Genomic DNA, 13,163 nt, shown 5'->3' with positions numbered 1-13,163 from the left:
TGGTTATTTCTTTTAACTACCAGCGGCAGATCGATTTCTGCCGGTACCCTCTATTCGGTTTCATTTTCATGCTTAACACATTTTTTGTATTTTTTCATAAACAACGACGATATGCATTGCAAGCGCGTCCTTTGCAAGGTCTACGTCTTGCCTGGTTTGAAGCCGAGGTCCGTCACGCTCCAGCAATCTGAAGCAGGGGATAGTCTTCTTGCTCGAAGTGGAGTTGTCGGAGCACATGCCACGATGGTGGCCGGACAGCAGCAAACACCTCGACCACCACAAGAACCACGGCAATCGCAGGTGATCCAGAGGCCAGCGCCGCCGTGTCCGCAGGAAGCAAGGAAGCCAGCGCCGCCGCGTGCCCTTGATAAACATCGCGTCGCGGCGGCTGCGACCATGATGACCAGCAGGTGGCCAAGCGGCCGGCGAACCCCATCGCCGAGCCGCCACGCCCCAACCGGATCCGCGCTGCTGCTGCTGCTGTCCGCAGCACTGTCGGCTATCTCCGAAGCGACCGGCTTTCCTGTCGGCACCACGCGAACGCGATGATAAGCCGTCGTAAATCAAATCCCTCGCTGACCGATCTTGACATGGACAACTTCGCGAGGTCATTGGAGACCGATCTTGACATGGCTGCGGACCATAGCACCATCCAACAAGGAGGCCACCAGAGCACCATCCAAGAAGAAGCTAGCGAAGACGAGTTGGCCAGTAGGCTGGAGCTCTCCCAACGACGGCCCCTACACCAGAGAGCTCTGTTCTAGTGTCGCCTGCACAAGCGCCTTGACGTGGCAATCAATTGCATGCCATAAACAGCCTAAAGAAGATGGAAACTTCCATCACATGTAGGGCCCATTTAAGGTATTGCTTAATTACCAATAATTAAGGTGTTTTGCATGCAGGTGGTCGTGTAGTACAAGGAACACCCCTTTAAAGCTAATTACCGGAGGTTTATTGCTCCATGGCTGTCTGAGCTTCACGCTATCTGACCGGATCACAGCCTCGCGATAATTCATGGGATGGACTGACCGTTTCGTGGAGGTAATTGCCCATTAAACACCTCACCAGGTGATCGTTTTCTGCACCAATTAATCGTGGTTGCATACATATGTAACCATCAATGGTATCTAATACGTACAAAAAGAGCATCCGTACAGGATACTTAGTCCATCAAAAAATATTCGTAGCTATGGTTACTACTAACTGGCAGGGTCACTCGTTCGTCATCGTCCCCGAACAACGGTTTATTCGAACAGACTATCTATTCGAGTCAGACGCATCATCATCACTCGGTCGCCTTGCATGTCGTCGCTCAGTCGAAAGCATCGTTATCACTCGGCCGCCCTGCACGTCGCCGCTCGGTCGGACGCGCGTCGTCCTCACTCGGCCGCCCTGCACATCGTCGCTGAGTTAGACGTGCGCCGTCATCACTCGGCAGCTCCGCGCATCGCCACTCAGCCGGACGCTCCATCGCCACTCAGCGGGACGCTCCATCGTCACTCGGCCACTCCGCGCGCCGTCACTCTACTGGACGCGCTGTCATCACTCGACCGCTCTGCGAGTCGGCGCTCGGTCGAACGCGCGTCATCATCACTCGGCCGCCCTGCATGCTGTCACTCAGTCGGACGCGTCGTCGGCGCACGGCCGCCCTGCGAGCCGTCCCTCACTCGGATCCGTCGTCAGCACTCGCTTCGCGTGTCGTCACTCGGCCAGAGGCTCCTTCGTCACCTGGTTGCTCTGCGCATCGTCACTCGGCCGCCCCGCGTGTCGCCACTCAGCTAGACACGTCTTCATCGCTTGACCGTGTTGGAATTATGACCTAGAGGCAATAATAAATATAGTTATTATTATAATTCCTGTATCAAGATAATTGTTTATTATCCATGCTATAATTGTATTGAATGAAGACTCATTTACATGTGTGGATACATAGACAAAACACCGTCCCTAGCAAGCCTCTAGTTGGCTAGCCAGTTGATCAAACATAGTCAGTGTCTTCTGATTATGAACAAAGTGTTGTTGCTTGATAACTGGATCACGTCATTAGGAGAATCACGTGATGCACTAGACCCAAACTAATAGACGTAGCATGTTGATCGTGTCATTTTGTTGCTACTGTTTTCTGCGTGTCAAGTATTTATTCCTATGACCATGAGATCATATAACTCACTGACACCGGAGGAATGCTTTGTGTGTATCAAACGTCGCAACGTAACTGGGTGACTATAAAGATGCTCTACAGGTATCTCCGAAGGTGTTAGTTGAGTTAGTATGGATCAAGACTGGGATTTGTCACTCCGTGTGACGGAGAGGTATCTCGGGGCCCACTCGGTAATACAACATCACACACAAGCCTTGCAAGCAATGTGACTTAGTGAAAGTTGCGGGATCTTGTATTACGGAACGAGTAAAGAGACTTGCCGGTGAACAAGATCGAAATAGGTATGCGGATACTGACGATCGAATCTCGGGCAAGTAACATACCGAAGGACAAAGGGAATGACATACGGGATTATATGAATCCTTGGCACTGAGTTTCAAACGATAAGATCTTTGTAGAATATGTAGGATCCAATATGGGCATCCAGGTCCCGCTATTGGATATTGACCGAGGAGTCTCTCGGGTCATGTCTACATAGTTCTCAAACCCGCAGGGTCTGCACACTTAAGGTTCGACGTTGTTTTATGCGTATTTGAGTTATATGGTTGGTTACGGAATGTTGTTCGGAGTCCCGGATGAGATCACGGACGTCATGAGGATTTCCGGAATGGTCCAGAAACGAAGATTGATATATAGGATGACCTCATTTGATTACCGGAAGGTTTTTGGAGTTACCGGGAATGTACCGGGAATGACGAATGGGTTCCGGGAGTTCACCGGGGGGGCAACCCACCCCGAGGAAGCCCATAGGCCTGGAGGGTGGCACACCAGCCCTTAGTGGGCTGGTGAGACAGCCCAAAAGGGCCCTATGCGCCTAGGAAAGAAAATCAAAGAGAAAAGAAAAAAAAGAGGAGGTGGGAAGGGAAGGAAGGACTCCCACCCACCAAACCAAGGCCAACTCGGTTTGGGGGGGGGGGGAGCCTTCCCCCTTGGACTTGGCCGACCTCCTTGGGGCTCCTTGAGCTCCAAGGCAAGGTCCCCTCCCTCCCACCTATATATACGGAGGTTTTAGGGCTGATTTGAGACGACTTTTCCACGGCAGCCCGACCACATACCTCCACGGTTTTTCCTCTAGATTGCGTTTCTGCGGAGCTCGGGCGGAGCCCTGCTGAGACAAGGTCATCACCAACCTCCGGAGCGCCGATACACTGCCGGAGAACTCTTCTAACTCTCTGTCTCTCTTGCTGGATCAAGAAGGCCGAGATCATCGTCGAGCTGTACGTGTGCTGAACGCGGAGGTGCCGTCCGTTCGGTACTAGATCGTGGGACTGATCGCGGGATTGTTCGCAGGGCGGATCGAGGGACGTGAGGACGTTCCACTACATCAACCGCATTCACTAACGCTTCTGATGTACGATCTACAAGGGTACGTAGATCACTCATCCCCTCTCGTAGATGGACATCACCATGATAGGTCTTCGTGCGCGTAGGAAAATGTTTGTTTCCCATGCGACGTTTCCCAACAGTGGCATCATGAGCTAGGTTCATGCGTAGATGTCTTCTCGAGTAGAACACAAAAGTTTTTGTGGGAGGTGATGTGCCTTTTGCTGCCCTCCTTAGTCTTTTCTTGATTCCGCGGTATTGTTGGATTGAAGCGGCTTGGACCGACATTACTTTTACGCTTACGAGAGACTGGTTTCATCGCTACGAGTAACCCCGTTGCTCAAAGATGACTGGCAAGTGTCGGTTTCTCCAACTTTAGTTGAATTGGATTTGACCGAGGAGGTCCTTGTATGAGGTTAAATAGCAACTCATATATCTCCGTTGTGGTGTTTGCGTAAATAAGATGCGATCCTACTAGATACCCATGGTCACCACGTAAAACATGCAACAACAAAATTAGAGGACGTCTAACTTGTTTTTGCAGGGTATGCTTGTGATGTGATATGGCCAACGTTGTGATGTGATATATTGGATGTATGAGATGATCATGTTGTAATAGTAAATATCGACTTGCAAGTCGATGGTACGGCAACCGGCAGGAGCCATAGGGTTGTCTTTATACTAACGTTTGTGCTTGCAGATGCGTTTACTATTTTGCTAGGATGTAGCTTTAGTAGTAATTGCATGAGTAGCACGACAACCCCGATGGCAACACGTTAATGGAGATCATGGTGTGGCGCCGGTGACAAGAAGATCGTGCCGGTGCTTTGGTGATGGAGATCAAGAAGCACGTGATGATGGCCATATCATGCACTTATGAATTGCATGTGATGTTAATCCTTTTATGCACCTTATTTTGCTTAGAACGACGGTAGCATTATGAGGTGATCTCTCACTAAAATTTCAAGACGAAATTGTGTTCTCCCCGACTGTGCACCGTTGCTACAGTTCGTCGTTTCGAGACACCACGTGATGGTCGGGTGTGATAGACTCAACGTTCACATACAACGGGTGCAAAACAGTTGCGCATGCGGAACACTCGGTTTAAGCTTGACGAGCCTAGCATGTGCAGACATGGCCTCAGAACACATGAGACCGAAAGGTCGATCATGAATCATATAGATGATATGATTAGCATAGGGATGCTTACCACTGAAACTATACTCAACTCACGTGATGATCGGACTTGAGCTAGTATAAGTGGATCATGAACCACTAAAATGACTAGAGAGATGTACTTTTTGAGTGGGAGTTTAGCGAATAATTTGATTAAGTTAAACTCTAATTATCTTGAACATAGTCTAAGTCCACTTTGAATATATTTATGTTGTAGATCATGGCTCACGCTACAGTCATCCTGAATTTTAATACGTTCCTAGAGAAAGCTAAGTTGAAAGATGATGGAAGCAACTTTGTAGACTGGGCTCGTAATCTTAAGCTAATCTTACAAGCTGGGAAGAAGGATTATGTCCATAATGCTGCGCTAGGAGATGAACCACCCGCTACGGCTGATCAGGATGTTAAGAACGCTTGGTTAGCACGTAAGGAGGACTACTCAATAGTTCAATGTGCAGTCTTGTACGGCTTAGAACCGGGACTTCAACGTCGCTTTGAGCGTCATGGAGCATTTGAGATGTTCCAAGAGTTGAAGTTTATCTTTCAGAAGAACGCCCGGATCGAGAGGTATGACACCTCCGATAAATTCTATGCTTGCAAGATGGAGGAAAACTCGTCTGTCAGTGAACATGTGCTCAAAATGTCTAGGTACTCAAACCGTCTAGCTGAGCTGGGGATTGAACTCCCGCAAGAGGCTATCACTGACAGAATCCTTCAATCACTGCCGCCAAGCTATAAAGGCTTTGTGTTGAACTACAACATGCAAGGGATGAACAAATCTCCCGGCGAGTTGTTTGCGATGCTGAAAGTCGCAGAGTCTGAACTCCGTAAAGAGCATCAAGTGTTGATGGTGAATAAGACCACTAGTTTCAAGAGAAACGGCAAAGGCAAGAAGGGTAATTCGAAGAAGAGCGGCAAGCCTGTTGCCAATCCGACGAAGAAACCCAAAGCTGGACCTAAGCCTGAAACGGAGTGTTACTATTGCAAGGGTATGGGTCACTGGAAGTGCAATTGCCCCAAGTATCTCGCAGATAAGAAGGCGGCCAAAGAAAAATCAGGTATATTTGATATACATGTTATTGATGTGTACTTAACCGGCTCTCGTAGTAGTGCCTGGGTATTCGATACCGGTTCTGTTGCTCATATTTTCAACTCGAAACAGGAACTGCGGAATAGACGAAGGCTGGCGAAAGATGAAGTGACGATGCGCGTAGGAAATGGTTCCAAGGTTGATGCAATCGCCGTCGGCACAGTTTCACTTCAGTTACCATCAGGATTAGTGATGAACTTAAATCATTGTTATTTAGTGCCTGCGTTGAGCATGAACATTATATCTGGATCTTGTTTATTGCGAGACGGTTACTCTTTTAAGTCAGAGAATAATGGTTGTTCTATTTCTATGAGTAACATCTTTTATGGTCATGCACCTAATGTGAGAGGATTGTTCATATTGAATCTTGATAGCGATACGCATATACATAACATTGAGACCAAAAGAGTTAGAGTTAACAATGATAGCGCCAAATTTTTGTGGCACTGCCGCTTAGGTCATATTGGTGTAAAGTGCATGAAGAAACTCCATGCTGATGGACTTTTGGAGTCACTTGACTTTGATTCACTTGACACGTGCGAACCATGCCTCATGGGAAAGATGACTAAGACTCCGTTCTCCGGAAAAATGGAGCGTGCAAGTGACTTGTTGGAAATCATACATACCGATGTGTGTGGTCCGATGAGCGTGGAGGCACGCGGCGGATATCGTTATTTTCTCACCTTCACTGACGATTTGAGTAGATATGGTTATGTCTACTTGATGAAGCACAAGTCTGAAACATTTGAAAAGTTCAAGCAATTTCAGAGTGAAGTGGAAAATCATCGTAACAAGAAGATCAAGTTCCTACGGTCTGATCGTGGGGGTGAATATCTGAGTTTCGAGTTTGGTACTCACTTAAGACAATGTGGAATTGTTTCACAGTTAACACCGCCTGGAACACCACAGCGTAATGGTGTGTCCGAACGTCGTAATCGTACTCTATTAGAGATGGTGCGATCTATGATGTCTCTTACTGATTTGCCGTTATCGTTTTGGGGCTATGCATTAGAAACAGCTGCATTCACTTTAAATAGGGCACCATCAAAATCCGTTGAGACGACACCATACGAACTGTGGTATGGCAAAAGGCCAAAGTTGTCGTTTCTTAAAGTTTGGGGATGTGATGCTTATGTCAAAAAGCTTCAGCCTGAAAAGCTGGAACCCAAAGCAGAAAAGTGCGTCTTCATAGGTTACCCAAAAGAGACAGTTGGGTACACCTTCTATCTCAAATCCGAGGGCAAAGTGTTTGTTGCTAAAAATGGAGCTTTTCTCGAGAAGGAGTTTCTCTCGAGAGAATTGAGTGGGAGGAAGATAGAACTTGACGAGGTTGTCGAACCTCTCATCCCTCTGGATGGTGGCGCAGGGCAAGGGGAAACCTCTGTCGTTGCGACGCCGGTTGAGGAGGAAGTTAATGATGACGATCATGAAACTCCAGTTCAAGTTTCTGTCGAACCACGCAGGTCGACGAGACCACGTGCTGCTCCAGAGTGGTACGGTAATCCCGTCTTATCAATCATGTTGTTAGACAACAATGAACCTGCAAATTATGAAGAAGCAATGGTGGGCCTAGATTCCAACAAATGGCTAGAAGCCATGAAGTCCGAGATAGGATCCATGTATGAGAACAAAGTGTGGAATTTGGAGGTACTACCTGAGGGCCGCAAGGCTATTCAGAACAAATGGATCTTTAAGAGGAAGACGGACGCTGACGGCAATGTGACCGTTTATAAAGCTCGACTTGTGGCAAAGGGTTTTTCACAAGTTCAAGGAGTTGACTACGATGAGACATTCTCACCTGTAGCGATGCTTAAGTCCGTCAGAATCATGTTAGCAATAGCTGCATTTTTCGATTATGAAATCTGGCAGATGGATGTCAAAACGGCGTTCCTTAACGGTTTCCTTAAGGAAGAGTTGTATATGATACAACCCGAAGGTTTTGTCGATCCTAAGAATACTAACAAGGTGTGCAAGCTCCAGCGATCCATTTATGGACTGGTGCAAGCATCTCGGAGTTGGAACAAACGCTTTGATGAGGTGATCAAAGCATTTGGGTTTATACAAGTGGTTGGAGAATCTTGTATTTACAAGAAAGTGAGTGGGAGCTCTGTGGCGTTTCTAATATTATATGTGGATGACATATTGCTGATTGGAAACAACGTGGAGTTTTTAGAGAGCATAAAGGATTACTTGAATAAGAGTTTCTCTATGAAGGACCTAGGAGAAGCTGCTTACATTCTAGGCATTAAGATCTATAGGGATAGATCAAAACGCCTGATAGGACTTTCACAAAGCACATACCTTGATAAAGTTTTGAAGAGGTTCAAAATGGAACAGTCCAAGAAAGGGTTCTTGCCAGTTTTACAAGGTACGAGATTGAGTAAGACTCAGTGCCCGGCAACTGATGAAGATAGAGAGCATATGTGCTCCGTCCCTTATGCTTCAGCCATAGGTTCTATCATGTATGCAATGCTGTGCACTAGACCGGATGTTAGCCTGGCCATAAGTATGGCGGGTAGGTTCCAGAGTAATCCAGGAGTGGATCACTGGACAGCGGTCAAGAATATCCTAAAGTACCTGAAAAGAACTAAGGAGATGTTTCTCGTGTATGGAGGTGACGAAGAGCTCACCGTAAAAGGTTACGTCGATGCAAGCTTTGACACAGATCCGGACGACTCTAAGTCCAGACCGGATACGTATTTATTCTTAATGGGGGTGCGGTAAGCTGGTGCAGTTCCAAGCAAAGCGTCGTAGCAGATTCTACATGTGAAGCGGAGTACATGGCTACCTCGGAGGCGGCTAAGGAGGGTGTCTGGATGAAGCAGTTCATGACGGATCTTGGAGTGGTGCCAAGCGCACTGAATCCAATAACCTTGTTCTGTGACAACACGGGTGCCATTGCCTTAGCAAAGGAACCACGGTTTCACAAGAAGACCAGACACATCAAACGACGCTTCAACCTCATCCGCGACTACATCGAGGGAGAGGACGTAAATATATGCAAAGTGCACACGGATCTGAATGTAGCACACCCGCTGACTAAACCTCTTCCACGGCCAAAGCATGATCAACACCAGAACTGTATGGGTGTTAGATTTATTACAATGTAATTCACATGATGATGTGAGGGCTAGATTATTGACTCTAGTGCAAGTGGGAGACTGTTGGAATTATGCCCTAGAGGCAATAATAAATATAGTTATTATTATAATTCCTGTATCAAGATAATCGTTTATTATCCATGCTATAATTGTATTGAATGAAGACTCATTTACATGTGTCGATACATAGACAAAACACCGTCCCTAGCAAGCCTCTAGTTGGCTAGCCAGTTGATCAAAGATAGTCAGTGTCTTCTGATTATGAACAAAGTGTTGTTGCTTGATAACTGGATCACGTCATTAGGAGAATCACGTGATGGACTAGACCCAAACTAATAGACGTAGCATGTTGATCGTGTCATTTTGTTGCTACTGTTTTCTGCGTGTCAAGTATTTATTCCTATGACCATGAGATCATATAACTCACTGACACCGGAGGAATGCTTTGTATGTATCAAACGTCGCAACGTAACTGGGTGACTACAAAGATGCTCTACAGGTATCTCCGAAGGTGTTGGTTGAGTTAGTATGGATCAAGACTGGGATTTGTCACTCCGTGTGACGGAGAGGTATCTCGGGGCCCACTCGGTAATACAACATCACACACAAGCCTTCCAAGCAATGTGACTTAGTGAAAGTTGCGGGATCTTGTATTACGGAACGAGTAAAGAGACTTGCCGGTGAACGAGATTGAAATAGGTATGCGGATACTGACGATCGAATCTCGGGCAAGTAACATACCGAAGGACAAAGGGAATGACATACGGGATTATATGAATCCTTGGCACTGAGGTTCAAACGATAAGATCTTCGTAGAATATGTAGGATCCAATATGGGCATCCAGGTCCCGCTATTGGATATTGACCGAGGAGTCTCTCGGGTCATGTCTACATAGTTCTCGAACCCGCAGGGTCTGCACACTTAAGGTTCGACGTTGTTTTATGCGTATTTGAGTTATATGGTTGGTTACCGAATGTTGTTCGGAGTCCCGGATGAGATCACGGACATCACGAGGGTTTCCGGAAAGGTCCGAAAACGAAGATTGATATATAGGATGACCTCATTTGATTACCGGAAGGTTTTCGGAGTTACCGGGGATGTACCGGGAATGACGAATGGGTTCCGGGAGTTCACCGGGGGGGCAACCCACCCCGGGGAAGCGCATAGGCCTTGAGGGTGGCACACCAGCCCTTAGTGGGCTGGTGGGACAGCCCAAAAGGGCCCTATGCGCCTAGGAAAGAAAATCAAAGAGAAAAGAAAAAAAAGAGGAGGTGGGAAGGGAAGGAAGGACTCCCACCCACAAAACCAAGTCCAACTCGGTTTGGGGGGGGAGCCTTCCCCCTTGGACTCGGCCGACCCCCTTGGGGCTCCTTCAGCCCCAAGGCAAGGTCCCCTCCCTCCCACCTATATATACGGAGGTTTTAGGGCTGATTTGAGACGACTTTTCCACGGCAGCCCGACCACATACCTCCACGGTTTTTCCCCTAGATTGCGTTTCTGCGGAGCTCGGGCGGAGCCCTGCTGAGACAAGGTCATCACCAACCTCCGGAGCGCCGTCACGCTGCCGGAGAACTCTTCTACCTCTCTGTCTCTCTTGCTGGATCAAGAAGGCCGAGATCATCGTCGAGTTGTACGTGTGCTGAACACGGAGGTGCCATCCGTTCGGTACTAGATCGTGGGACTGATCGCGGGATTTTTCGCGGGGCGGATCGTGGGACGTGAGGACGTTCCACTACATCAACCGCGTTCACTAACGCTTCTTCTACACGATCTACAAGGGTACGTAGATCACTCATCCCCTCTCGTAGATGGACATCACCATGATAGGTCTTCGTGCGCGTAGGAAATTTTTTGTTTCCCATGCGACGTTTCCCAACAGACCGCCCAACACGTCGCCACTCAGCCGGACGTGTCTACTTTGCTCGACCGCCCCGTGCGTCGTCAGGCAGCTAAGTTATTTTTTCACAAACTACATTCTATTAAATAATCGTTTCTACATTACCGAGTGTCGAGGAAGTCGCACATGACGTTCACTCGGAGGCCACGCCACTGAGTGTACCTCTGCACTCGGTTGTTTATTTTTATGTGGGAACAGTTCACTTCCGCTTCGTTTGGGTCCAGTACTCAAACGAGTTCAGCCGGATCCTTCACTCTTTTAACCTCTTCCTGGTTCCGAACCAGCAATCACGTGGCACACCCAGCGGGTGTCTATGGGTGCAATTTACACAAACTATTTCAGAAAATATCATATTACTTTGATAATTTTTTATGCTGGATTGTGCTATTTTTCATACACAGGTTACTCGACGCATCCGTGCGCCATCCTCGTTGCTGCTCAGGCTCAGTCGCCGCAATGATCATTCATGCGTTTTCACGTGTTCGGAAGCCCTTTCAATGACGTAGTGGACACGGCCGGCCCGCGTGCCGTCGTTGGGTCGGACGCCTCCTCGACGTACATCACTTGGCCGCCCCATGCGTTGCCACTCAGCCAGAATCGTCTACCTCACTCGGATGCCATGCGCATCGCCACTCCGTGTGGCACGTCTTCATCATTCGGCTGCCCTGCGCGCCACCGCTCAGCTTAGCTGCGACTCCGTATGGCCTAAGTTAAAAACAACTCCGAGTGCGGACGTGCTCCACACTCGGGGGCTTAGCTGCGACTCCGTATCGCCTAAGTTAAAAACAACTCCGAGTACGGACATGCTCCACACTCGGGGACTTAGCTGCGACTCCGTATCGCCTAAGTTAAAAACAACTCCGAGTACGGACATGCTCCACACTTGGGGACTTAGCTGCGACTCCGTATCGCCTAAGTTAAAAACAACTCCGAGTGCGGACATGCTCCACACTCGGGGGCTTAGCTGCAAATCCGTATCGCCTAAGTTAAAAACAACTCCGAGTGCGGACATGCTCCACACTCGGGGCTTAGCTGCGACTCCGTATCGCCTAAGTTAAAAACAACTCCGAGTGTGGACATGCTCCACACTCGGGGGCTTAGCTGCGACTCCGTATCGCCTAAGTTAAAAACAACTCCGAGTACGGACATGCTCCACACTCGGGGACTTAGCTGCGACTCCGTATCGCCTAAGTTAAAAACAACTCCGAGTACGGACATGCTCCACACTTGGGGACTTAGCTGCGACTCCGTATCGCCTAAGTTAAAAACAACTCCAAGTGCGGACATGCTCCACACTCGGGGGCTTAGCTGCGAATCCGTATCGCCTAAGTTAAAAACAACTCCGAGTGCGGACATGCTCCACACTCGGGGCTTAGCTGCGACTCCGTATCGCCTAAGTTAAAAACAACTCCGAGTGCGGACATGCTCCACACTCGGGGGCTTAGCTGCGACTCCGTATCGCCTAAGTTAAAAAGCAACTCCGAGCGCGGACATGCTCCACACTCGGGGACTTAGCTGCGACTCCGTATCGCCTAAGTTAAAAACAACTCCGAGTGCGGACATGCTCCACACTCGAGGACTTAGCTGCGACTCCGTATCGCCTAAGTTAAAAACAACTCCGAGTGCGGACATGCTCCACACTCGGGGACTTAGCTGCGACTCCATATCGCCTAAATTAAAAACAACTCCGAGTGCGGACACGCTCCACACTCGGGAACTTAGCTGCGAATCCGTATCGCCTAAATTAAAAACAACTCCTACTGCGGACACGCTCCACACTTGGGGACTTAGCTGCGACTCCGTATCGCCTAAGTTAAAAACAACTCCGAGTGCGGACACGCTCCACACTCGGGGGCTTAGCTGCGACTCCGTATCGCCTAAGTTAAAAACAATTCCGAGTGCGGACATGCTCCACACGCGGAGGCTTAGCTGCGACTCTGTATCGCCTAAGTTAAAACTACTCCGAGTACAGGCACGCTCCACACTTGGGAACTTAGCTGCGACCCCGTATCGCCTAAGTTAAAAAATACACTCGGAGACTTGACTTTGATCCAGAAATCATATAATGCAGATTCAACAAACATTCAACATGACAAGCACTGGAAGTCTAAACCGTCTGCCAGACTCATCTAGTCCGACAGAGGCTCGGGGACTACACCGAGTGGGTGCACTGAGCGTGCCCCCACAGGAAGAGAAATACAAAAAAGAAACATTCTGCTTGGTCAGGTCCACCAACAACATCCAAGTTCAACAGATTCAACAGATTCCAACCGAGTACCAGCAGTCAGTCAGAGTCTCAAGATCCTGTTGGTCACTCGGATCTACTTCAATTCTTAAGTTCACTCGGACGTACTACTCAGCGGAATCGATCAGGGCGAATGATGAAGACTTCAATCAACGCATAATTTTGCAAG

This window comes from Hordeum vulgare, chromosome 4H (assembly GCF_904849725.1).
Source record: "Hordeum vulgare subsp. vulgare chromosome 4H, MorexV3_pseudomolecules_assembly, whole genome shotgun sequence".
Classification (NCBI taxonomy): domain Eukaryota; kingdom Viridiplantae; phylum Streptophyta; class Magnoliopsida; order Poales; family Poaceae; genus Hordeum; species Hordeum vulgare.
This window is presented reverse-complemented; position numbering follows the sequence as displayed.